Below are 26,869 nucleotides of genomic sequence, written 5' to 3'. Positions count from 1 at the left end.
GTAGCTATGTCAGCAGAAAGGAAAGAAGCAAGAGGAATAAGATTACTGATATACATTTATGTTGTTCATATCATCTTTCTTTCTCCAAGTATGTGTATTTACATGTGTGCATACATAAGAATGAATGTTTATTTGTATGTACCTCAACACATATATCTGTGCGTCTGTATATACACACATAGATTAAAACATATTTAGTCTAAACGGATGATGATAATATAAACAATGTTTGTAATTTTGAGTTTTCTGAAAGCACAACAGGCATGCTGTATTACAAGTAAAATCCAAGGGAAGGCCTGGAACTGAAAAACAATAGGTAAAGCCTCAAAGTCAGAGGTTAAGTAAGGGGCATGTCTTAGTTCATGTTGCTGTCTCAAAATACCACAGGGCGGACAGCAGTCCCTCCAGAGACAAAAACCACATAACAAAATCCCAACCCCAGATATGAGAAGCCCTCTTTTGAGTTGTTGGTCAGGGCTGTCCAAGGGAATTCCTAAATGTACAGCCTATTTCTGTTACTCTTGGATTCCCTCCAGAGGTGGAAGGTAAGTTCCTATTGCTGAATACACCATGTACTTTAGACACAGGACTAAGAGACCCCCGAGCTAGAACTGACTGAAAGTCCTCACCCAGAAGACTAGCTTTCATGGTACCAGAAGGCACCATGCAAGCTTCTGAAGGAAGGAAACAACCAACAGTCCTACCCAGCAATGATGCCTATGAACCACACTAACAACCAGCATGGCGTGATAACCCTAAGTGTGCAGTAGTGGCAGACATACTGTGGTGGAAATCAGCAGCTCTCTGATTGGACTTAAGACATGCTAAGCAAGAGGGAAATGGTACTAGAAGCCTAGTTACCTACTCATTGCTAGCACAACAATCTGTCCCATGAGTCCTTATACCCATAGAGAAGCACAGTCTTCACTCCTCAACGAGGAAACTTCTCTTTACAACAGACAAAGACCACAACAGAAAACCAAAATCAATCAAATGAAGTTTGGAGTCCAGTCTCAAAGGATACAGGTACAGAACACTCAGAGACCTAAGGCTCGGGGAACACTGCAGAAAAGGGGTAGAAAGACTATGAGAGCCAGAGGACCAAGGAGTGCGCTGTGAGACTGTCTCCTAGTAACTTCAGAAGCTATGCAGATACAGTCTCACCAAGACTGTCCAAACATGAGCTGAACAAGGACAACACCAACAGACATGCAAACAGAAAAGCCCATGAGGCCTCAACCCTACACAAAGCACTGTAGGCACCTGAGAAAGCCGAGAGGGGAAGAGGTGGTCTTTTCCAGGGAACAACACACCAGTTGGTTGTCCAGTGACAAATGGTTAGCCCAGAAACACACAAACAAGTAATATTATACAGACTGACTAGGTTATGTTCAAATATATCTATATGCAATAAGTATTTGTGAAAAAAAAGAGGCCAAGAACTTGGAGAGAGAGGAGAGGTATATGGGCAAGTTTGAAGGGAAGAAAGGGAAAGGATAAATGTTTTCATTAAATTATAATTGCAAAAACAAAATAAAATAATATAAAAGATGAAACCATAGAACAAGTTGTTCATTAAAAGGAAGTTTCTCATATTTAAGGGGCATGGGAAATTTAATCAATTCAAAGTGCCAGCACCTGGCCAAGGGTCTTTGTCTTTTAATTCATTAATTTTTGTAGATTATACTATGACATCACTTCCCCTTCCCTTTCATCTCTCCAAGCCCTCCATATACCTCTTCATTGTTATCTTTCAAATTTGTGTTCTTTTTTAATCATTAATTGTTGTTACATGCATACATGTTTATGAATACACACACACACACACACACACACATTCCTAAATACAACCTGCTCAGTCTGTATAACGTTACTCGTATGTATGTTTTCAGAGCTGACCTTTTGTCATTGAACAACTAATTGATGTGCTCTTCCTTGGGAAGACAAAACTTTTTTTTTTTAACTTTTATTGATTCCTTGTGGGTTTCACATCATGCGTTCCAAGCCCACTTATCTCCCTATCCCCTTGCATCTGCCCTCCGCCCTCTGCCCTTGTAACCTCCCCCACAAATTAAAGCCAAATTTAAAAGAAAAAACAGAAACCAAACAAAGCAAAACAAAAATAAAAACAAAACCAACAACAACGAAAAGAACGGATGCTGTAGCTTGGCCCCTTGAGCCACAGTTTACCCTTTAGTCCATTTATCTTTAATTGCAATTGTTCATTGCCTAGAGTCATTAGTCTGGCTCGAGGCCTCTGGTTTCTCTTACACCACCCATAATGGGCTCTCACTGGGGCTCCTCTTGGATATCCTGTTGTCCTGTGTCATGGAGATCTTGCTGTTTGGGATCTTTAGGAGCATCTAAACATGCTCACCAGTTCATAGATTCAGTGGATGCTGGAGTAGGCCAACTCACTGCTCTAATTCTGTGCCTGGGTAGTAGCTGGGTTGGTCAGCTTACTAGCTTTCCCTCATTGTCACTAGTGGGGCATGCTCTCCAGCACTGCCTCAGACAGTTCACCCAATGCAGCCTACAACAAGGAGCAGGGCACAGTTCTGCTCTAGGGCCCTCAGTTACTTACATTGCCAGGGCTGGCTCTACTCTTTTGTCCAGGCAAGGTGAAAGGTCTTTTCTCCTGATTGCTGTGGGGGAATACCAGAGGGTTGTGGGGTCAGTCCTCCTGCTCTCATACCCTCGGGGCTGGCTCACCGGAGACCCTGAAAGCAGTGTCAGCTCTAGTGTGCTCAGGCAGGGTATGGAGCCCACTCTCCTATGTGTTGCAGGTGGTGTGGGGCAGGGCTAGTTTTCTCACTCGCCTGACCCAGGGCCAGCTCTCTCACCTGCCAGGAAAGACTAAGCTTTCTTACTACCTAATGTTGGATATAAAAAAGTGAGGTTGTAGTCACCGATGGAAATGAAAGGTTGATCAAAATCCCGAAAGTCACAAGAAATAATAGAAAATGAAGGGGGAAATGAAACCAGTGAAGCACAAGTAACCACATAGAATAAATACAGGAGAGTGAAACAATATAAATTTAAAATAAAAATAAGAGGGAATAAAGACAGTAACTATAGGATCATGCCAAAAATGAATGTCACCAATGTTAAAAAAAAAAAAGAAAAATCAAAATAGCGTTAGAAGTAAGCTACATATTTCTAATGTATATTTTTCAATTTGATAGTTCTTTTTTCTTAAATACTTTTACAAAAAAATAAGATATCATCTTTTAAATGTCAAAATTTATTTTTCAAAATTATTTTTATTATTTTTAATTATGTATATTTTGTGTGTCTGTGTGGGTATGCACAAGTCTGAACCAGGGCTCACAGAGGCCAGAAACATCAAAATCCCCCTACAGTTGGAGTTACAGGAGCTTGTGAGCTGTCCATCATGGGTGCTAGGAACTGAACTTGGGTTCTCTACAAAAGCAGAAGGAGCTTGTGGCTACTGTGTGACCTCTCCAGCTCCTATTTATTTACTTTAATCATTGTTGTGTGTCCATGTATATGCTGTTTGGGTAGGAGTGAGGGTAGGCATGTGCCATTGCCACGTATGTACAGGTCAGAGGACAACTTTTCCTAACTTTATGTGGGTTTCAGGGATCAATCTCATATTGTCAAGATTGTACATCAAACACTTTTACCCACTGAAGCATTTCACTGGCCCCAACAACATTTTTTAATGTGATTGACATACAAGCACTGGGTAGACAAAGACAGACAGAGAGCCTGGGCACTCACTGCCCAGCCAGCAGCCAGACAAGACTAATCAGTGAACTCCAGCCCATAGAGGCTTTTCTCAAAAAAGGTAAGAGGGTAGAACCTAGGATGGCACATGAAGTTGATCTCTGGTCTTTGTACACATTCACATACATGCCCATATACACACACAAGGCCCCTTCACACACATGCATATATACACATTTACAAACACACAAAATATATAATGATACCTCGCAGAAATGAAAAGCATGGTTATACTGAAATATGTTATTGCACTTTCAGTATTTAAAGAAATATATAAACCATAAGAGTAATTATAATTCTCTCTACTGTGGAAATAAAGGGCATGAGTACAATGAACAAGCTCAGTTTTAAAGATTTGTATAGGAGGAGAGGAAATAACTTTATATGCAAGTACTGAATGGAATAAGTGATATTACGTTATTATTTTTCAGGCTTCTTTTCCAATAAAATTCATTGTTAAATATCACCCTAGTCAACATACTGGCATAGAGGGTGAAGGGACCATTAGCTAGGACCCTTAACTGAGGAGCTGTGGACAGTGATGACTTCTGGGGGGCAAGAAAGTCCATTTTCTTTAAGGGTGTGGCCTCCACACTGTGGTGGATGGTCCCACACCTAGGAATATGTGGGCAACACATGAAGGGCATTATGAGTTATATTTTTTAAAAGGAAACAAAGTTGGGAAGGGCAGGGAGGTGGAGGTAGACCTGGGAGGAATTAGGGAGAGGGGTTGGAGTGAATAGGACCAAAACATTAACTTCTCAAAGAACTAATAAATAATATTGTGCTTTTTAAAAGTAAGGTTGAGAGGAGCCTCTTTAGTGCAGCAGGTAGTGTGCCAGCCTCGTGAAAGTAAGGTTAATTAAGAAATCAGAAAGGATAGTCCAGCTAACACACTCCAGTGGGAGGGCTAAAATGAAGGAGGAGAAGCAAAGCTTAATGGCAGGCACCTGTTGTAATCATCATCCATTATGTTCTCCTAGACTGAGTTTGTCTCCTAGACAAACTCAGACACAAAGACTGAACACACTTGTAGTTCTTGCAGAACTTGAAGCAGCCTCAGCAAAAAGAAGGGGGACTTCTTGCTCTCCTGATTCACCCAGAGCAAGGCAACCTCAGAAGAATAGGTCAGCGCAGTTCCAGGGGCCTGGTCATTCTCCGGAATTTCTCCAGCAAGACTTTGAAAAGGAAGCCAGCCGGCAGTGCTGCATAATTTATACACAGTTCACTGCGCCGACATTGCCAGGCCCCACTCTCAGGGGAAACCTTTTGTTCTCTGCTTGCGGAATGTAGAACCTGGAGAGTCTCAATTGAGCAAGGCAGTGAAAAACAGAATAATTAGAGTTAAGGATGAGGATAAATTACCACGATATTCCTGGCTGCAGCCTTTGGTACTTCATAGGCCTGTGATGACTTTTTTTTTTTTTCAAGGCATACAAAAGACTGAATTACCAGCACTGAAGATATCGCTCAAGGGGAGATATAATAATGACACAGACTGGACCACTAATCACATCAGCAAAGTGACAAGAGGGACTTCTTTCTGAAGAAATACCACTGTACCGATTGGAGCTACTTCTGTTAGTGAGCTGTCAGAGCTCAGGCTTGTTACTGCTGGCCCTGCACTTCATCAACACTTGCTGACAAGTTCCTGACAGAACATAATAATACAAGTGCAGGGCGATATTAAGTTGCCTTTTCAGTTAGACTTGCTGGTAACTGCTCAAATGTGGCCATGACAACATGAAAAGACCTGAATAAATAAGCTGAGGTACTTTTCCCATGCTCTCAGAGAAAGACATTTCACTGTCAAAAACAAAGGATCAAAAGCTGTTAACAAAATATCCAAAATCTGAGTGAAATCCTTGGGTGCATGGATTTGGATTTGCCTAAAAACAATTTAAATGATATTAATTAGGGGTAACACGAAAAGCAGTGGACAAGAAAAGAGGGGTAGAATCCCTGTATAAGGCACTCTGCACAGTCTGTGTGGGCTAGTAAACCTCACAATAACCTTGAGATAATAGTACCACAGCCCCATGTGACAGAAAGGGAAACAGGCTCAGCAAGGTGCAGCAACTCCATTGAATCCACAAGGAAGAAGCTGGGCAAAAGCTGAAACCTTGTTCTGATCAATTAAAGGCTACTCTTGAGGCCAGAGAAATGGATCATGGGTAAAGGTGCTTGCTGCCAAGCCTGGTGACTCTGAGTTCCATCTCTGGAATCCACAGGGTGAAGGAGAAAACCAATTTCTATAGGTTGTTCTCTGATCCACATGCAAGCCATGGCATATATGTACACACACACACACACACACACACACACACACACACACACACACACACACACACACGTAATCAAGTCTGCTGTTGTTAACTGCATGTTCATTCAGGACCATCCAAGAAAAGGTATTTATAAGACACTGAGAAGGCAAAACAAGACGTGAAAGTGAACAGCAATTTTGATGTAGTGCTTGTTCTTCTTTTCTACGTCTCCTTTGGTCTGTATGCACACGCAAATGTAAAATGTTCATGCACACTGGGGATTGAACCCTGGGTCTTGAATGTCCCAGTCAACTGCCTTACCCCTGACCTAACACTCGGCCCTCTTTTCATCTTAATAAAGAAAAAAATATGAAACCAAAACTGAACAACTACACACAGCAAAGAATTAGCTGGTTTGAGTTCATGGAAAGGTTCTCTAACCAAAAGCATAAAACTTAAGGTGTTCAGGAAAGAGATGTGCACCATAGCCAAGGACAACAATGAGATGATCCCTCAAGGGTGAAACTGGATCTCCCACTCTTTGTTACTTCTTACTTTCTGAACTCTTCTCCGAAGAGTCTATACCAGTGTTCTTAGGTGTGGCTTCCTTTCTTCTGACCACCTTTGCTTCTCTCAACCCCTCATGTTTAAGCTTATAATCAACTGTCTTTATTAAATCCCAACTTTGTTTCAGTTTTTTAAAAGGGGGGGAATAAATATTTATGTTCAGAGTTGTTATAAAGCCAGCATATTAAGAATTAAGAGTAAACAATGAATAATAATCATGGTAAGGCAAATGGCTTCAAAGACACCCAGGGCTCACAGTATGTAGCTGGGTATTAAAATGCCTAAAGATGGCTGGAGAGATGGGTTAACAGTTAAGAGCACTCACTGCTCTTCCAGAGGACCCAAGTTTGGTTCCCAGCACCAATATGGCAGATCACAACCATCCATAACTCCAGATCCAGCGGATCCAGCACCCTATTCTGGCCTCCATGCATACCAAGCATGCATACAATATACTTATCTACATACTAGCAAAACACTCATGTATATAATAAAATAAATATATCTTTTAAAAAAGATGCTTAAAGGAATGTTGTGCCAGCAGGATAAAGGAGTGTGTATGGGAGGAGAAGATTGGGGGTTGGGGGTGATCCAAATGGAAGAGCTGAATGTGCAAAAGCTGAAAGCAAGATAGTATAATACTGTACAACCCACAACTAATGGAGCAAAACTTCCCAGCTGAGCACTTCACCCTATGAAGAAGAGAAGGAGACATCGGCTTCCTACCATCCTCCCCCTCTCCCCCATCTACAATAAATACCTATATACATCTTTTAAGCACTTTTATATACCAAACAGGCAATATGTCTTCCTCTGTCTTAGCATTTTTTGTGTTGTGATAAAAATACTTTGACAAAAGCAACTTAAGGGAGAAAGGGCGTGTTTTAGCTCCCAGTTCAAGGGTAAAGTACAACATGGTTGTGGAGTCCTGGTGGCAGGAGCTTGAGGCAGCAGAGAGAGACCTATGGATGCTGGCATTTAGCTTTATCCTTTTTATGTAATCCAGGATGCAAGACCAGAGAATGGCACCACACATTTTTAGGGTTGGCCTTATCACCTCAATGAACCTAATCAATACAGTCTTACATGAGTATGGCCAGAGGCTAACCCAAACTAGACAATCCCTCATGGGGTTCCTAGGTGTTGTCTTATGGGTAATCCTAGATCTTGTCAAACTGACAATCAATATTAACCCCCAAGTCCTTTGTGGAGCTCTGAGAGACCCACAGAAGAGAGGAATCAATGAGTGACTCAATCACAGATCTAACAAATACTGTGCAGGTTAAGTACAATGGAAGAAATGTATCGGTTGTATACAGAGAAAACAGTATCAAAGATGAGTGTCTAAGCTCCGCATTAGACTTCTTCAGTAAGAAGCAGGTCCACAAGGCCAAGGGTTCCCACTGAGAGCCTATGGCTGTGTTCTGTGATGGCAGCATGCTCAGGGCACCTGACTCTGGTCTCCTGGGTTTACCATGTCTTCGCTCTAGCTGCTCTGTTGTAGGAACTGAAGTTCAGAGCTCAATAACTGAGGCTTACACTGTTTTCTTGGATGAGAAGCTGCTATCAGTGACAATCTGAAGATTTATCACTCCAAATCCTTGTCTTCAGGTCCTATACTCTGCTTCATCTACAAAGTCTGTCCTGACATGCTGGTTATTGACACTAAGATCTGTTCACAACCATCACTATGTCCTAGAGTGATCCCCAGAAACTGAGGACACACACTCCTGTTCAGCCTGACTCCCAAAGAGAACTTACCCATACTTTTTATGAGCTCCAATGTCAACCCTTTGGCCTATTCTTTTATGGGATAATTTGGTGTATATCAACAGCAGTAAATGGAGGTGTCAATAATAAACTTTCATCTCGCATCAGTCTTCAGTCCTAATGGTACCCCAAACTTTCTTTTTGAGAAATAAAGGATTGAGGAACTATAAATGTATCTGTAGTTCACATAGCTGTATGAAATGCCTGAGGAAACAGCTAAGCTATTCTAAAACAACTGATTAGGAAGAAGGGAAAGCAAGAAAAAGGAAGGCATTAGAAAAGGACATTTAGGATTGTGTGGTAAGATTCCTGGCAGAGGGTTCGAAGCAGCAGGTTCAAATGCCTCCCTTTCATGCGGCCCAATAAGTTTAATTCTATAGGATATTAGACCACTTTTAATTTTTAAAAAGATGTTCCAACAAACATCATCTGAACTGAGAATCCTCTTCAATATAAATAAACTCATGAACAACAACAAAAAAATTCTTTCTCAGAAATCCAGAATTGTCTTCACAGGAGCACTTAGTAATAAGCACTCTGTTCTACTATTCTATACAGGACCTCAAAAATTAACACATATATCTGCCTTTCAGGTGCTGAAAGACAGGGTGACTTACCTCACATTCAGTGTCCAAACTGGCCGTCATTTTCTCAATGACAGCAACAAGATGTGAAACTCAAAACCCCTCCGAGTGTTTGGCAGACTTTCTGCACCCTGCCTTTGTCCTCAACTTGAGTTGCACTCTAGAAATGGTGGTGTGTTTCTCCCATGCTACAAACATGTTGGGAGCACAACTCTCCTGCCTGCTCTGTCCTCTAGGTGGCTCTGGTGGCTATCAAGATGGCCACAAGAAGCATAGGATATCACCATGGTGATGCCAGGGCCCTTATGTTACAGTGCCAGCTGCTCTAGCATCCCAGGAGCTCTCTACTTCCTCAGCTCTCAGATCTGAAAGTTTTGTTTTTACAAATCAACATCTCTCTGACACAACACACAAAGTCAGATTAAGAAGCAAGGCAAGGAAGCAAAAACATTGAAAAAGAGCTGATGAATTACAAGTATGAACTTGAAGTTCCCATAAAAAATTAAAATCACTGTATTCAAATTTACTCACAAATAAAAATATCATACTGATAATTTATGGAAACACTTGCCCAGCCCAAGACTATACACTTCAGTGAATTTCTATATGTTAGAATGACCATTTTGAAGCAATGGAGTTCTGGTCGGGATTTTACACTTTCTTTATCAATTATGTTTCATTCCCTAATCTACCACAAATTATGACAGAGTTGAAACTGAAAAAAATCAGCTTTACATACCAGTTGGTGATTCACTGAAAGTTTTCATAGCCAGTACAATATGTTATTTTTAAGAAATGAAGGAAACAAATTAAACATTTAAAAAAAATAAAATGTAAAAGAAAGGGAGGAGACATAAAAATAACCTTAAAGCTAAGTTTGGAAAGTTTCTAGGTATCAAGGTCCAGAAACTGGGAAAAGCTATATTAGTTATTCAGAAGAAAGGTCCAGCCACATTTCCAACTAATGCTCAAAACACAGCTAATTCTGGGACTGGGCCATTTAACATGGGAGAAGCTGGCATTACTTCTCTGAGCAATCAATCAGGGGATAAGAACACCCCAAGACCTGCTAATAGGCGAGGCTTGTATTTGCACTCAGCTTTCAAGTCCAACTCCTTAACAACTCTGCAAAAGGCCCTAGGAACAGACTCTCAACACAACTGGGGAGGATTTCACAGAGAGAGCATAACATGTCCATGCAGAATGACTGAAAGGCAACTAACTCCACCTACACATATTAAGGAAGCTTAGCTGAAGAGTCCTCAGGATGGGAGAGCTGTGCACCAGGTGACAAAGTTAGAGGATATGATTCAAGTAGGGTACCCAGTTCTTGCTCTTGGCTCGAGATGGGAGATGGAATAACTGGCCCCTGCTATTACAGAAAGTTGCTACTTAGCATGGGCAGAGGGCAGGGTTTAGATTGGATATGGTGATGCTGTCATTACTGAGGCATCCTCTGCTACCCCTGCCCCGCCCCCAATATATGAAGAGAGCTATGTGAAGCACTTATTTCACAAATGCATTACCAGTGCTATAGAAATTCATAGCTACAGGTCCAACAAAAAGTATTGATTTTGTCCTCACTATTTTTATCAGTATCAAAATCATCATCACCTAGTAACCTCTGAGAAGGAAAATAATAAGGAATGAAATTTTTGAATTAAAATTATAATATTTCTTTGAATACATGACTAAGGCTACTACAGAGAAATGAAATGTTTTTCATCTGATACCTAGAATCTGAATGAAATGAAATGGCATCTCATCTCAGCAACCCATCTCAGCTTTTTCAACCCAGCACAAAGCTGAACTGAAAATTGAGCTTTTAGTTCATGTTTTCAACCTGGAAATCAATGTTGGGTCCATATTCTACTCCCTTGGCCCGCTTAGTGGTAAAACCACCCAGAATGTTCTATCCACTCGGGGAGAATTCATTAACTCCCAAACATACTTTTGTTGGTGTGGACCATGATACTACAGACATAAAGTTCACCCCTTGAATAGCTCAGAAGAACATGGGGGAAAGACACACAGAAAGCAATGCAAGATCAAGCATGCTGGTGCAAGTCCATAATCTCAGTCCTCAGGCAGCTGAGGCAGGAGAATAGTAAGTTCCGTGTCAGCCTGGCCTACACAATAAGACATAAAACAAAACAAATAAAAATTAATGTAAGGAGATTTTTTTTTAACATGGATATATACAAAGCTTGAAAGGTGTTGAGAAGGCTAGGATACCAACTCCCTCTAAGTTCTAGGCACATCAATAAAGAAATACCATAGAAAAATGAAAACAAAAACCATGGTTCTGGTACGCATGCCCAATATCAGTACTAAGCCAGAAACAGCTTGCCTATTTTCTGGCTTAAACAAATGTGCATCATTCTGAATGGCTCTCTGAAATCAGTGCCACTATAGACCTGGTTGTACATACCAGAAACACCAGTATCTTCTTACAATCTTGATAAATCTTTTAAAAATAATTTTTAAACTTTATTTAATTAAAAGACTCACAAATAAACACCACTGACCAAAATTAACCAGACACAAAGTCTTAATCTTGACATCTAACTGTATGTCAAATACCCAAAGTATTAATCTTGATAAATTCCATCACCTTTGGGTGTCAAATCCATTGGAATTTGATCCAGGACTGGTTGACCTGTCCGCATGTGCTATCACTGATTCCTGTCATTAGCCCTTACTGCTAAGTGGACACTCTTTCCCCAACTCTATACGGCACCCCAAGCACAGGCAGTGTATTCAACATGTTGGGATTCCTCGGAAGGCTGGCAAACAGATGTTAAAGGTTCGTGGAATTTCGAGCTATCCCTGCAGTGTTTTTTTTTTTTTTTTTAAACTACAGCCACATATATAAATAGCTACTCCATTCCTGCATGGCAGTCTGCTCTATGTGTTGAACTGGGGCTCACAATTGAACTCCCATTGATGCATGATGTCTTCTTCAATGATTCATTTTAAAAACAAACAAAGCCACCAACAAAGATGAATAAGAAGTTTCTGCTCAAGTGTAAATAAATAAAGCAAAAACAAAAACCACTTCACTGGAGAAGAGGTTGCCTGCTCCATATCTTTCTAATAACCTACAGAAAGGAGCTTTCCGGAGCCTCTTAAGTGAAAAGCCATATGAAAAGGTAAAAGTGCACTTGCTGTGTGTGCCACACTCCTCTTACAATTTCCCCTAGGATTACCATGTGTTTTTATAATTGAGACGACTCTTAAGGATTATTTATAAACCAGATCTGAGGGGAAAACACACAAGCCAAAATTCACTCAATTCCCCTTCTGAGCCATTTTTGTTTCTTTTGAACCTTGTAAAGCAGTATATAGCAAACAAATCACATCTCATAAATTAAGCAACTGGAGAAACTGAGAAATGAATGATCGATGGCAGGTTTAAAAGATGCCTCCACCTATCACATGGGGTCATGGTATTCCAGTGACCCACAAGCCAGCTAGACTGACTGATTTTAAGGGTATGAGACATGTATCTCATGTACATCTGAAATCGATGACAGTGTACTAATCATATCCAGCATGAGTTATTTTAGGCAAAGACCAGTAAGTTGACAGAATATTGTCCAATGGACCAGAAATCAAGAGCAAAAAGAAATACAAGCAACAAGGGGAGAACTGTGTCTGGGGAAGAGAAGGATGTGGAATAATGGAATATCCAACTTTAGAAAGCAAAATAGCTTCTAGTTGAAAGCATCTTTTTTTCTTTTTTATGAAACCAATGAACATAAATTAGAGTAAGGCAGGGTGAATTCTGGGGGAAACTGGTGATAGGACTAGAAAAAACTCTGAAAAATTAAGATGGCAGTATCTCTAGGAAGGTCTTTTGATTGTTCTGTCTCTCTCTGTCTGTGTGTGTGTGTGTGTGTGTGTGTGTGTGTGTGTGTGTGTGTGTGTGTGTGTGTGTGTGTGTAATACACCCCTGCCAATGTGATGGCCAGAGAACACCTTGCAGGAGTGTGTGTGTGTGTGTGTGTGTGTGTGTGTGTGTGTGTGTGTGTGTGTAATACAACCCTGCCAATGTGATGGCCAGAGAACACCTTGCAGGAGTGGACCTTGCAGGAGTGGATTCTCTTCTCCCAAGACTCTTCCACCATGTGAGCCCCAGAAACTGCCCTTCTATGTGGAGCCCTAATGAAAAGAGAACCCATCATTTCAATGTGGCTGGAGAAACACCTGGCTTGAAGGGAGGGGACTGGATAACACAGATGATTTATAGTGTTTCTATTAGTAATACATTATCCTGGCTCAAAGAATCTGTGGCTTATTTTACCTACTGCTAACCTCTTCAATTTCAACCAAAGAACAAATTTAAAGAAAGTATTTCTGAGATTTTCCAATTCATAGACAGCACCTAATTTATGGCCTTTAAGTAAAAATGCACATTTCCGTTGAAATCCATTAGACAATCTAAGTTGCCAAATCTATTGAATGACTGTGAAGTGCAAATTCTTCAAAGGGTGTCTGCTGCACAGAGATGAGGCCTAGCCCTCAGTCCCCAGGAGAGAAGATAAACCTGTAAATCACTATGGCACAAGTGAGAGGCAATATGCAACATCCTGAAGCCCAGATACTCATGGAGTGAAAAATAAGAACAAACCAGCCAGGCATTCAGGAGCTGTGAGGGGTCCGGAGGAAGAAACTGATTAAGAGTTAAATATTAAAACTTCATAAGTTAATCAGGATTATAAACTTTATAAACAGAGACACAGATGTATGCCTATCTGAATTATGCTGGAACAGAAAATGACTTCATTTAATATGAGCAAGCCTATTTGTATTGAGGACATAGGAGTACTTGAATGCTGTTTAGGATCATACAAATGACTCAATATGTGAATCTCTAAATGTGAAACAAAAGATAATTATCCCTGTGGCAAAATAAATTCATGTCCAATGATTATCCCACTCATGTAGAATAAGCCTTACTACACTATAGTATAATTAATAAAACATAATTCCTAATATTGAAAAGTTATAATTTAAGCAATTAGCTGATAGGTACCAAACATATTATGGTAGTTTGAATAAAAATGGTCCCCATATGCCTATAAGGAATGTCACTGTTAGGAGGTGTGGTCTTGTTGGCAGAAGTGTGGCCTTATTGGAAGAAGTGTGTCTCAGTTCTCTTCCTGCAGCCTGCTGTTCCAGAAATAAAACCCTCAGCTCCTTCTCAAGCAGCATGTCTGCCTGCATGCTGAGATGCTTCCTATCATGACAGTAATGAACTAAACCTCAAAACAGTAAGGCAGCCCCAATTAAATGTTTTCCTTTATAAGAGTTGCCATGGCCATGGTTTCTCATCACAGCAGTAAAACCATAACTAAGGCACATATATACAACACTTGACTTGTCATCCATTATAATGCAGCCCACTGGGTTTTTTTTTTTTTTTTTTGGTTTTGTTTTGTTTTTGCCTAGAGAAAAAAAAAAGATATAAGGATGGACTGTAGATTTCAGGGAATATTTCTAAATGCTGTCACTATAAGTATCTGACACTGAAAACCTTTCTAAATCAGAAGCAAAGAAACACTAATACTGGTTATTTAAAAAAATATAGTGATGTGCCTATAACGTAAAACTGGCTGCTTCTGTGCAGAGGGGTAGAATGGGACGTGGGTGCTATGAAAGGAGAAATAGGGAAATGTGTGTAGATGTAACCAACCGTCTTATTAAATAAGAAACACAGAAACAATGTAAAAGAGAAAGCCGAGAGGTCAGAGCTCAGAGCTAAAATCTCACCCTTCCTCCTGCTGTCCCAGCTTCGCGAAAAGAGACCTACTTCCTCTCGGTTCGTATTTTTAAAGTATGTTGTTCTGCCTTCTCATTGGTTGTAAACCCAAACACATGACTGCCTCGTCACTGTCTGAATGTACAGCCCCCTAGGTCTTAAAGGCATATGTCTCCAATGCTGGCTGTATCCCTGAACACACAGAGATCTTATGGGATTAAAGGCGTGTGCCACCACCGCCACACTCTTGCTATGGCTCTAATAGCTCTGACCCTGAACACACAGATATCTATGGGATTAAAGGCGTGTGCCACCACCGCCACACTCTTGCTATGGCTCTAATAGCTCTGACCCCCAGACAACTTTATTTATTAACATACAATCAAATTAATATTTCAGTACAAATCAAAATAATATTTCAATACAATTAGATTACCACCACATTTCCCCTTTTCTATTTTAATAAAAAGAAAAAAAGCAAAAGGTTATGACTAACAAAAGAAAAACTATATACAAAAGTACAATAACTATATACAATATATACAAGTAATAAATACCTAAACAGGTATTTGACGAATCAGAGAAAATAATTCCATTATCTATCCTATTTTGATAATTCCAAGATGTATCTAATGTACTTTCTATCCTAATTAATATTCAACTATAATTAACTAATCTTCAACCATAACTAACTAATCTTCAACTCCCTCAGAGACCCAAGAAGGGAATAATATTAGCTAACAAAAATAAAAACAGGAAGTGCATGCAAGCAACTTCCAAAAAATTTTGTGAGTTGACAGAAACAGCCAGCTGCCTGGGCAGTCACCTGAGGTTTCTCCGCAGTGTTGGGGCATCATCTTCAGCCTATAGGCTTAGTGTATCTGACAGACTCATTTGTGAAGTAGGATGTACACAAGGTCAACAGTTCAACCTCACATTGGGTGAGAGCAGTCCACGTACCAGAAACACCTGAATTCCACTAGTGTCCTGTCATGATTCAGGATTTTAAATTCTGGAAATTGTTGACAGTTTTTTAATTCAGCTGTCCATTCTTCTTGGCTGTGTATATATGGCTTCATCTCAGCATCCCCTTCTTCTCCACATCCCTCTATTAAATGCCAGTCTACTTTTGAGAGGCATGAGCTTTCAGCTGCTGTTCCATTGTACAACAGAATCCATCGGCCCTCTGCCTGTTAAGCTGCCTTCGAAGAAAAGGGCACCGTACCTTTTCCGGATGCGAAGGCCACTTCAGGGATGGGGCCATATTGTCCTGGCCTCAGAAGATGCCTTTTGATAAAGCCATAACCACACTTGTTTTGGCAAGAATCAGTAGTCCCTTGTTTCGTGATCTGTCTGTCCATTTTGTCCTGTTGATTCGAGGATACTTTGTTGTCCAGTGGCTAACTTTTGCCAGAATGAAAGTTGACTCCATATGCAGTTTCTTCAATGCCCATATTTTCTCTAAAGTAGATTGGTACTGCCAGGAGCCGACATGTCTCAAAAAAGAAAAATTTTCTAAGTTATTAAAACATTGTAAATGCCATATTCTGTAGATCTCTGAAGGGTTTGAAGATGACCTGTCTAAAACATCTCTGCTCAATTTTTAAAACATATCTAATATGACTACAAGTTCTATGATAATGTCTAACTACTAGCTTTCATTTCTTTATATCCTAATAGTTGATAATAATAACATTCAAGGATCAGAAATTTGCATTACATTGTTAAATGGATGGAATAAATACAATTAGAAATATACATATAGCATTTTTTAACAATATCAGTTTCAAATTTGTGTACAATATAAAACAATTCAATCCAATGTAAAGTATTTAAAACTAGTAATTGTCTTTTTCTTTTCTTTCTTTCTCCTTTTTTTTTTTTTAAACAAGAACCTTAAATCTAATCTCCTTTGCTTAGCCTTTTTCCTAACCCTTGACAATAACTTGTAACCAACCCCCCTAAATACTGAAAATTATCCCAGACCCAAAACCCATTAAAAAGACCAAAAAACCACCCGCCCCACACCACCTCTTTGGGAATGTGGGCGTCGTATTCTTAAAATTGCTTCCTGCTGGGTATGGGCGAAGTTTTCTTTATCCTGAAAGAAAAATTTTAGGTTAATTGTCAAATTCTAGGAGAGGTAACTATATCCTTCATTATCCAGTCTGTGTATAATGCCAAAGTTGAGGGTTTATCTCAAGTCCTTATTCAAGTAGTCTTTGAGACTGGATCATTTCAGTTAGTCATCTCAAATTTGCTCTGAGCACCTTGTAGTTCAAAGCTGATCTATGGATGATGTTTGTCAGCTTAATGATATTATTATTGTCCACGTGGAATTGTTGTTGTTGTGGGGCCCCATCTTCTTTCTGGAGACTTCAGTTGATGTTAGGCCTGGCCATGATTTCCTGCAGAAAACTGATAAGAGACTCGAACACAAAAACATATATATGCAGCTAGCCTTTTTTCTAGAATTAGTTAGTACTCTATGTGACCATTCATATCTTAACAAAGTTTAAAATGTATATATATATATTAATCTTGTAAATTTTGATATAAAATTTATACTTTGAGAAAAGTTTAAAGAATCAGAATAGAATCAAAGAGTTGAGATTAGTAATAGAATAGTCCCTTAATTAATTTTGCTTTTGTCCTGTACCATAGCAGAAGATGGCTCTTATTCTGGCATGATACAGGGAGTTTGCATTTTCCTTTTAACAACATGCTTGATTTTAAAGAAGGAGAGAGCCATTCTCCAACTCCAAAGTCAGCTTTAAATTTTAATTGAACTGGGACTATTAGAAAACCAAGAGTGTTAAATCTTTAGAGAAAAGCAGAAACAAACATTTAGGAAGACATAAAATTTTTTTAGATAATATATACCCATACACCGTTTCACTCTGTTTCTTGGGATAGATGATTTGTCCCTTTTCTTCAGTTGTCTCATTTGTCCAGTGTTCTTCAGATTCCTTAACCTTCATTCTCCTAAAAGACAAAAACAAAAACCTTTCCCCAAGACTAATTTTGGGGATGTTCCTTTTTGGCAAGTTATTATCTGATGAAATGAAAAGGCATGTTTTATTGATACAAGTTAGTTTAAATTGGATGTTCATGCTGGTTGATGAACTATCACCTCCTCTAATTAAGAGGTCTCTCTTGTTCAAATCGAACCTTTATCAATTTTGATGGTACCCACAGCTTATCTTCTCCTGTAGAAACAAAAGCAAAACCACGTCCCCAATGTAATACATACCCTGGTTTCCATTCTGAGGTCAGCACATCCTTAAAGTATATAGGCTGATTTAATTCTGTAGTTTTTTCTATTATCCAATGTCTCTCTGCAGCTGTTGTTCCTTTCTCATTGGCATTCAGAAAATTCAAAGTTAGAAGAGCATTATGCAGTCTATTTCTGGGGGTTTTTGTTACCCATTTCTGTTTATTTAGCATATCCTTTAGAGTTCTGTTTGATCTTTCTATAACTGCTTGACCTGTAGGATTATGTGGTATACCTGTAATATGCTTTATATTGTAATAAGCAAAAAACTGTTTCATTTTAACAGAGACATATGATGGAGCATTGTCAGTTTTGATTTGTGCAGGTATACCCATGATGGCCATAACTTCTAGCAAATGAGTGATTACAGAATCAGCTTTTTCAGAACTCAAAGCAGTTGCCCATTGAAATCCTGAATAAGTATCGATAGTGTGGTGTACATATTTCAATTTTCCAAATTCTGCAAAGTGAAACACGTCCATCTGCCAGATTTCATTTCTCTGAGTACCCTTTGGGTTACATCCTGCTGGTAATGGCGTCTGATTGTAGAAGGAACAAGTAGGACATTTCTTTACTATTTCTTTGGCTTGTTGCCAGGTTATGGAAAAATCCTTTTTTAAACCTTTACTATTGACGTGATGTTTTTTATGAAATTCTGAGGCCTCCAGCACATTTCCTATCAATAATTTATCAATCTCATCATTGCCTTGTGCTAGAGGGCCTGGCAGACCAGTATGGGATCGAATGTGAGTTATATATAAAGGATGATTCCTTTTCCTGATTGTATCTTGTAATTGAATAAATAGTGAAGTTAATTCTGAAGCATCAGGGATAAATTCTGCAGTCTCAATATGTAACACCACTCTTTCAGCATACTGAGAGTCAGTTACTATGTTGAGAGGTTCTGAAAAATCCATTAATACCAACAGAATAGCATACAATTCTGATTTTTGAACTGAATTATACGGACTTTGAACCACTTTACTTAAATTTTCTGATTTGTAACCTGCCTTTCCTTCTTTGTTGGCATCTGTATAAAATGTACGAACTCCAGATATGGGTTTTTGCCGTACAATTCGAGGCAAGATCCAATCAGCTCTCTTTATAAGATCAATTCTATTGCTTTTGGGATATTTGCTGTTAATTTCTCCCAAAAAATTACTGCAAGCTCTTTGCCAAGGTTCACTTTCTGTCCATAATTTTTCAATGTCCTCCTTAGTTAATGGTACGACAATTTCTGCTGGGTCTATGCCTGCTAATTGACGAAGTCTCATTTTTCCTTTGTAAATCAAGTCAGAGATTTTTTCCACATAAGTTTTTAATTTTTTATTTGGTTTATTTGGTAAAAATATCCATTCCAATATAATATCTTCCCTCTGCATTAATATTCCAGTAGGAGAACGCCTAGAAGGTAAGATAACCAAAATGCAATCCAGCTTTGGATCAATACGATTCACGTGTCCTTCATGCACTTTCTTTTCTACCAAGGCTAATTCTTTCTCAGCTTCAGGTGATAATTCTCTTGGACTATTTAAGTCCTTGTCACCTTCTAAGGTTTTGAACAAATTAGTCAGTTCATCATTTTTTACCCCAACAATAGTTCGTAGATGAGAAATATCTCCAAATAATCTTTGAAAGTCATTAAGAGTCTGTAGTCTATCTCTCCGAATTTGCACCTTTTGGGGTCTAATTTTTTGTAACTCTATTTTATATCCTAAATAATTAATAGAATCTCCTCTTTGTATCTTTTCAGGAGCAATTTGTAATCCCCAGCGAGGCAAAATTTTCTTTACTTCTTCAAACATTATTTCTAAAGTATCTGCATTTGAGTCAGCTAGTAAAATATCGTCCATATAATGATAAATTATAGATTTAGGAAATTTTTTACGTATCACTTCCAATGGCTGTTGTACAAAATATTGGCACAGAGTTGGGCTATTCAACATTCCCTGTTGGAGGACCCTCCATTGAAATCTTTTAACCGGTTGAGAATTATTATAAGTAGGCACTGTAAAAGCAAATCTTTCTCTGTCTTTTTCTTGTAAGGGTATTGAAAAGAAACAGTCTTTTAAATCAATAACTATGAGAGGCCATCCTTTTGGTAACAGAGTAGGCAAAGGCATCCCAGATTGTAGAGAACCCATTGGCTGAATTACTTTGTTAATTGCCCTAAGGTCTGTTACCATTCTCCATTTACCAGATTTATTTTTAATAACAAATACAGGAGAATTCCAAGGGCTGGTTGATTCTTCAATATGCTGAGCATTTAACTGTTCTTCTACCAGCTCTTCTAAAGCCTGGAGTTTCTCTGTTGTTAAAGGCCATTGCTGGACCCATACAGGCTTGTCTGTTAACCATTTTAAAGGTAGAGCTGTTGGTGTCTTTGGAAGATCATCAGTTATTGTGCCCTGTTCTTGTATAATATGGATGGCTGGTGACCACTCATTAGAACAATATCTTCTAATATTTCTCTCAGTAACATGTGCTAGTTTATGATTTGTTTCTGAGATTGGAGGGATGTTAATCTGAGTATTCCATTGTTGCAACAAGTCTCGACCCCACAGGTTCATAGTTATGTTAGCCACATATGGTTTTAATTTTCCTCTCTGTCCTTCTGGACCTATACATTCGAGCCATCTTGCACTCTGTTTCACCTGAGATAATGTCCCAATTCCTAACAGTTGAACGTTTACCTCCTGAAGAGGCCAAGTTGGATGCCAAAATTCTGGTGCAATTATGGTAACGTCCGCACCTGTGTCTACCAGACCAGACAACAAAACACCATTTATTTTTATCGTTAATTTTGGTCTTTGTTCATTAATAGAAGTTTGCCAAAAAATTTTCTTTATGTTTTCTCCTGAATTTTCTATTCTCTCTGTTTCATCATTCTGACCAGCATGATTTATTCCAATAGGCATTTGGTTATTTAATCGCTCTCCAGAGCAGGCATTTCCTCTATGGCTGCCGGAAAGGTTTGAACTGGATTTGCACTGGGGGCCTGCCTGAGGCCCCTCTGGGAGTTTCCCGAAGACTGAGGCAAAGGATTACCCTGTCTGTCCTTTGTTGATCTACATTCGTTGGTCCAGTGTTTTCCCTTACCACACCTTCTGCATACTCCAGAAGGAAGGGGCATTCTGTTGCCATTGTTCCTTGAAGAAACATTGTTTCTGGAAATGACCTGTCTACAGTCCCTTTTCAAATGTCCTTGCTTTCCACATCCAAAACATCTAACACTCCTCAAACCTTTTGAAATTACTTCTCCTACCCATGTATCATCATGCTCATCAGCTTCAACATTAATTGTTTCTCTAATCCAATCTTCCATAGGTGCAGATCTTGCCCTTAATGGCCTGATTATTCTTTTGCATGCTGCATTCGAATTCTCAAAGGCCAAAGATTCAATTATTGCCTTACCAGCTTCTGAATCCGAGACCGTTCTCTTTACTGCTGAAGCCAGTCTTTGTAAAAAATCTGTAAAAGACTCTTTTGGGCCTTGCTTCACCTTTGTAAATGACTCAGATTTTTTTCCTGGTTCCTCAACTTTGTCCCATGCATTCAAGGCTGCCGTTCGACATAAAATTAGGGTTTGGACATCATATAAACATTGTGCTTGTGCTGAAGCATATTGGCCTTCGCCCATAAGCTGATCCTGGCAAACTTGTACTCCTTTATCCCTCCATTGTTTTTCTATGTTTTTAGCCTCCTCCTTAAACCAAGTCAGAAATTGAAGTCTCTGGCTGGGTTCCAGAACACCTTGTGCGAGGTCCCGCCAGTCCTGTGGTACTATCCTATTATATGTTGACCAAGTGTTTAACATTTGCTTTACATATGGGGAATGCATGCCATAAGATACTATTGCCTCCTTAAACCTTTTTAAATCCAACATTTCAATTGGAGCCCAAGTATTTTGTGTAGCCATTTGATCAGGCATCTGCTGTACTGTTACAGGATAAATTAAGGGTGACTGTGTGAAAACAGGCTTTCTTTCTGCAACCTTATGATCCCGACTTGAAACAACTTCACTGTTAATTTCTTCTGTCTGAATTTTTACAGGTTTAACAAGTTCTTCTAACGCTGTTATCCTGGCACTTAAATTGACTATCTTTTTAAATATTAAAATGTGGATTATTATAGTGATGAGGTGCATAATTCCACCAATACTAATATTATATAGTTGTTCCATTGCCAGACTGCCTAAAATTTCGAACAAAAACCAATTTTCTTCCAATGCACACATAAAACCCATTTGTTTTTTAATGTGGAAAAAAATTCTCTTTTAGATAGTTTCCTTTAAAATATCTGATATATTATGACTTACCAAATCTGCGTAGAACAGTAGAAATCCGAGGGGATTTTCAAAGCAGCCACCTAGTGTCCCAGGTGTAAATCCAGAGAGAGAGAGAGAGAGAGAGAGAGAGAGAGAGGAAAGAGAGAACGCACAAGAAAGCGTAGCCGGCTAAAGCTTAAATGCAGCCACGTGTTCCCTCTTGTGCCGAGTCAAGGCTTGGGTCTGGCTTCCTTAAGCTCCGACCACGTGCGTTTACAGGCAGGGCCCTGTTCGGCAGGGCAGGTCTGAGTTGTTTGTAGCACCGGCTTTAGGCAAGCTGCTCACAGACCTAGGCCCGGGCTAGAAGTTGCTACCCGGACTAGGACGCCAGCAGCTCGGACTAAGAAGCCGATCGCCGCCGGCCGCCGTGTGCCGCCGTGTGCCGCCGTGTGCCGTATGTTGTTCTGCCTTCTCATTGGTTGTAAACCCAAACACATGACTGCCTCGTCACTGTCTGAATGTACAGCCCCCTAGGTCTTAAAGGCATATGTCTCCAATGCTGGCTGTATCCCTGAACACACAGAGATCTTATGGGATTAAAGGCGTGTGCCACCACCGCCACACTCTTGCTATGGCTCTAATAGCTCTGACCCTGAACACACAGATATCTATGGGATTAAAGGCGTGTGCCACCACCGCCACACTCTTGCTATGGCTCTAATAGCTCTGACCCCCAGACAACTTTATTTATTAACATACAATCAAATTAATATTTCAGTACAAATCAAAATAATATTTCAATACAATTAGATTACCACCACAAATGTGGGGGACTTTAACTTGGGAGAAAGAAAGCTAAATAATACTAAAAGTGTTTGGAGAAGTGTATTATTTTATAAACTTACTTTTAAAATGCACACACATGCATGTGCACACATACATATTAGACAGTGAGAGAGAACGAGAGAATTCAAATGTAGTTATGATACATGGGGTGGTGTTAATGCTTCCTCCAAAAGCCATGGACTGTAGCTTGATTTTTCTGCCTTGCCCACAGTCAGGACAAATCTTTGTCACCCGCCAGTCCCACAGCCGCTCAGACCCAACCAAGTAAACACAGAGACTTGTATTGCTTTCAAACTGCATGGCCGTGGCAGGCTTCCTGCTAACTGTCCTTATCTTGCTAACTGTGCTTTTATCTTAAATTGATCCATTTCCATACATCTATACCTTGCCATGTGGCTGGTGGCTTACTGGCATCTTCACATGCTGCTGGTCATGGCGGCGGCTACAGCCTCTCTGGTCATGGCGGCGGCTGCAGCCTCTCTGGTCATGGCGGCGGCTGCAGCATCTCCTTCTGCCTTTCTGTCCTTTTATATCTCCTCTCTGTTAGTCCCACCTATCTTTCCTGCCTAGCCACGGCCGATCAGGTTTTATTTATTAACCAATCAGAGCATACAGACCATCCCCCAGCACAGCCAAGTGCAGACCATCTCAAACACCTGCACTCAGGCCCATGGTCCTAATCATCCTCTATACGGACCTGCTGGGTAACGCCACAAAGAACCTGAGAATGGGCTCCCACAGGACCTACAGAACATCCCACAGCAATGGACTATCTAACAAAAATGCTAGTGCCAAGCATGGAAAACCCCCTTTGAGTTGTCAGTGGGAAAGACCAAAAGAATCCCCAAATAACACAAGCTATTGTCCCTGCCCTTGGTTAACACCCAGGACTTGAAGGACAATGGCTGGAACTGACAGAGAAGCCTCCTATCTGGGGACAGTTTCTCATAGGGACAGAGAAACCTCCTATCTGGGGACTGTCTCTCATAGGGACACAGAAGCCTCCTATCTGGGGACTGTCTCTCATAGGGACATAGAAGCCTCCTATCTGGGGACTGTCTCTCATAGGGACATAAAAGCCTCCTATCTGGGGACTGTCTCTCATAGTATCTCAAGGTGCCATGCAAGCTACTACAGGAGAGAAGCAATCAATATCCCTCTATAGCAGTAAAGTCTTTGAATCTTAACAATGTCCAGCCTGGTAGGATACTCCCAGTGTGCAATAGTGACACTCATATCTAGTGGGTAGCCAGCAGCTGCCTAACTGGATTTAAGTCCCACTAAACTGGAGGGAATTCATGTTTAACAATAATAATCAAATAATGTCATGAATTTGAGAGAGACCTGGGAGAACACGGGGAGAATTAGAAGGGAAGGAGTGGAAATGATGTAAATACACTGCTCATGTATGAAATTCTGAAAAAATAAATGATAAAATAAAATAGAAACTGTATCTGATATGCCTAAACCTTAAAACTAGTTCTTGCTGCAGTGTGTGAAACATTCTTGGTTGTATAATGAAATAAAGGAGAATGCCAATAAGGTCCCAACAGCAACTATCTCCAATGTCAAAGATATGTTGGATGCTGAGTAGGAAAGGGTGGCCCTACAGCTCCACCCGGGCCATGTGTTATCTGACTGGACATGGGAATCTCCAGCATCTCCAATTTCTTGAATCTAAAGTGGGACAATGACACTGAACCTAACACCATGTTGTAAGGAATAAAAATACTATACAAAAAGACCACCCAGCATAGCCTCTGCTCCAGACAAGTCCTCTCCAAACAGCCACTATTATTAGTGGGAGTCACAGCTCTTACTTTTAACTGGCCACGTTTAAACACTCATGTGAATGTACAAACATAGTTCCTAGAGACCTCTCAAGAAATCCATACATCAAGCCTTGTGGGAAATCTCCACACCCAATAACCACTTCTTTCTATAATCTAGTATTTCTCTCTGGGGCAGAGAATGGGTAGAAAGGGTAGATTTCCCTCCTAACACTACTCATACTCTTGAAATTCCTAGGAAACATGGCTAGTTTTCTCTAGCCTTATGCTCCTCTAGTATGACAAAAATTGAATTATTTATATTCTATTGATATTTATGTTGAAACTATAAAACAGGACATGTGGATGAAGATGTATACCTCATAACAGTCCCTGAGAGAAATCACAATCACTACCATTCACATGTGTATCCAGATGCCCTCGTCTGGAACACCTGCATCTGAACGGGTTATATCAGTCCAGTAGGAGTTATTTCCCTCACTCCTCCCCCAAAAGTGCTTACTAGATCCATTGGCATCACATATCAATGGGTGCAGAATATATTACGTTCATTCATTTACTGTTGTGCATACTTAAAATTTTCCACAATAAGCAATAAAAATAATAATAAAAAAAGATATGACACAAAAGCCATGAAATGCTGACCTCAGCTTGAGTCTACCTGAAAGCCTGTTGTGTGCTGATCACAGAAGGGAAAGAAGGAAAGAAATGGAAATCTGCCTCCTGCATGCAGAGTGAGGCAGGAGCAGCCGGTACTGAACACATAGGTGCACACATGCACACGTGTAGAAAGTGTAGAGCAATACGAAGCTTTACGATGAGAGTGCTCAGGGAGGGATTGTTTATGGAGCTAACATCTAAGTAGAGGCTACAGGACAAACATCGTCCAGTGAAGAGGAAAGAAAGAGGAAGAAAAGGATAACCGTGATGATCAAAAGAAGAGATGGTGTAGGCTGTGAGGCCAGCACCCCTTAAGCACTTTGTCATAGCTGATTTTTGCCTCACAACAATGTAGGCAATAGGAAATAATTTAATAAACTAAGTAATTGAATAAGTGTTGTACAGTCAAAATTATTCACTAACATTATCAATGTGTATGCCAAACCTTCTTTAAGGAACACAACTCACCACAAGGTGCACAGACTATACGGCAGTGGTGTTCATGAACCTAGAAGTCAGTAAAGTACCTGGTGGAGTAGCTCAGTGGTGAGTGCTCATCCAACATGTCGAGGGCCTGGTTTCTCCAGTAGCAGACAAAATGCAAAGAGGGAGGGAGGGATGAAGTTAGGTCATATATACCTGTTGTTGCAGTATTTGTGAACCCAGGTCCTCACATCTGGAGTAGCAAATCTCTATACCACCAAGCATTATTATCAGTCCTTAAATACTTTTACTAGGGAAAAAAAAAAAGGAAGAAGAAGAAAAGCGCCAGTGACTACATTCCCTTGTTAAATCAATATTGGAAAGGTCTGCCATCTGCATCTCACTGTGACTGAGCATGGATGGTATGAAACAGTGTTACTTGTGTACCTGACAAAGACTCCAACTTCAAAGATTGCTTGGCTCTGGGGTGGACAGTCAGTCATCAGGGAGAAAGAGGTTTATCTCTGGCACAAATTTTTCCCTTCTAGTTGAATCTCTACAGAGAATTAGGTGTAGACACGGCAGGTACCTTCGCCCATGGCACAAATTAAAACATAGGGTACCTGAAACAACCAAACAGCCAAACTCTTATGCCTGCCCTTTTTTCAGGAGCTGTGGGAAGGGTACACTATTAGGAAATGTAGCCTTGAAGGACTTGGCATAAGTCTAGGCATAGAGGATGAATAGTGTAAGACCTCAAGAATGACATCCTGCTTTGTTCTTCAGAGATAGACAGCAACAGCTGACAGTCAGTTCTAATTAGGGGTGGGTCTGGAAAAAGGTCTATGACAGATCATGGGCAACTCAGACACACTTTAAAATGTTGGCATTCTGTGAGGTTTCTCCTGGC

At 40.0% G+C, this 26,869-nt stretch overlaps 1 protein-coding gene across 11 annotated transcripts in view; it reads right to left on the bottom strand.

Annotated features, from left to right (window-relative positions):
• The window catches only part of Fggy (FGGY carbohydrate kinase domain containing), a 404,303-nt gene that overhangs the window by 253,474 nt on the left and 123,960 nt on the right, over positions 1–26,869 (bottom strand). The gene's annotated exons all lie outside the window — the stretch shown is intronic.

The sequence above is a fragment of the Peromyscus maniculatus genome, chromosome 2 (genome assembly GCF_049852395.1).
Source record: "Peromyscus maniculatus bairdii isolate BWxNUB_F1_BW_parent chromosome 2, HU_Pman_BW_mat_3.1, whole genome shotgun sequence".
Taxonomy (NCBI): Eukaryota; Metazoa; Chordata; class Mammalia; order Rodentia; family Cricetidae; genus Peromyscus; species Peromyscus maniculatus.
This window is presented reverse-complemented; position numbering and strand designations above follow the sequence as displayed.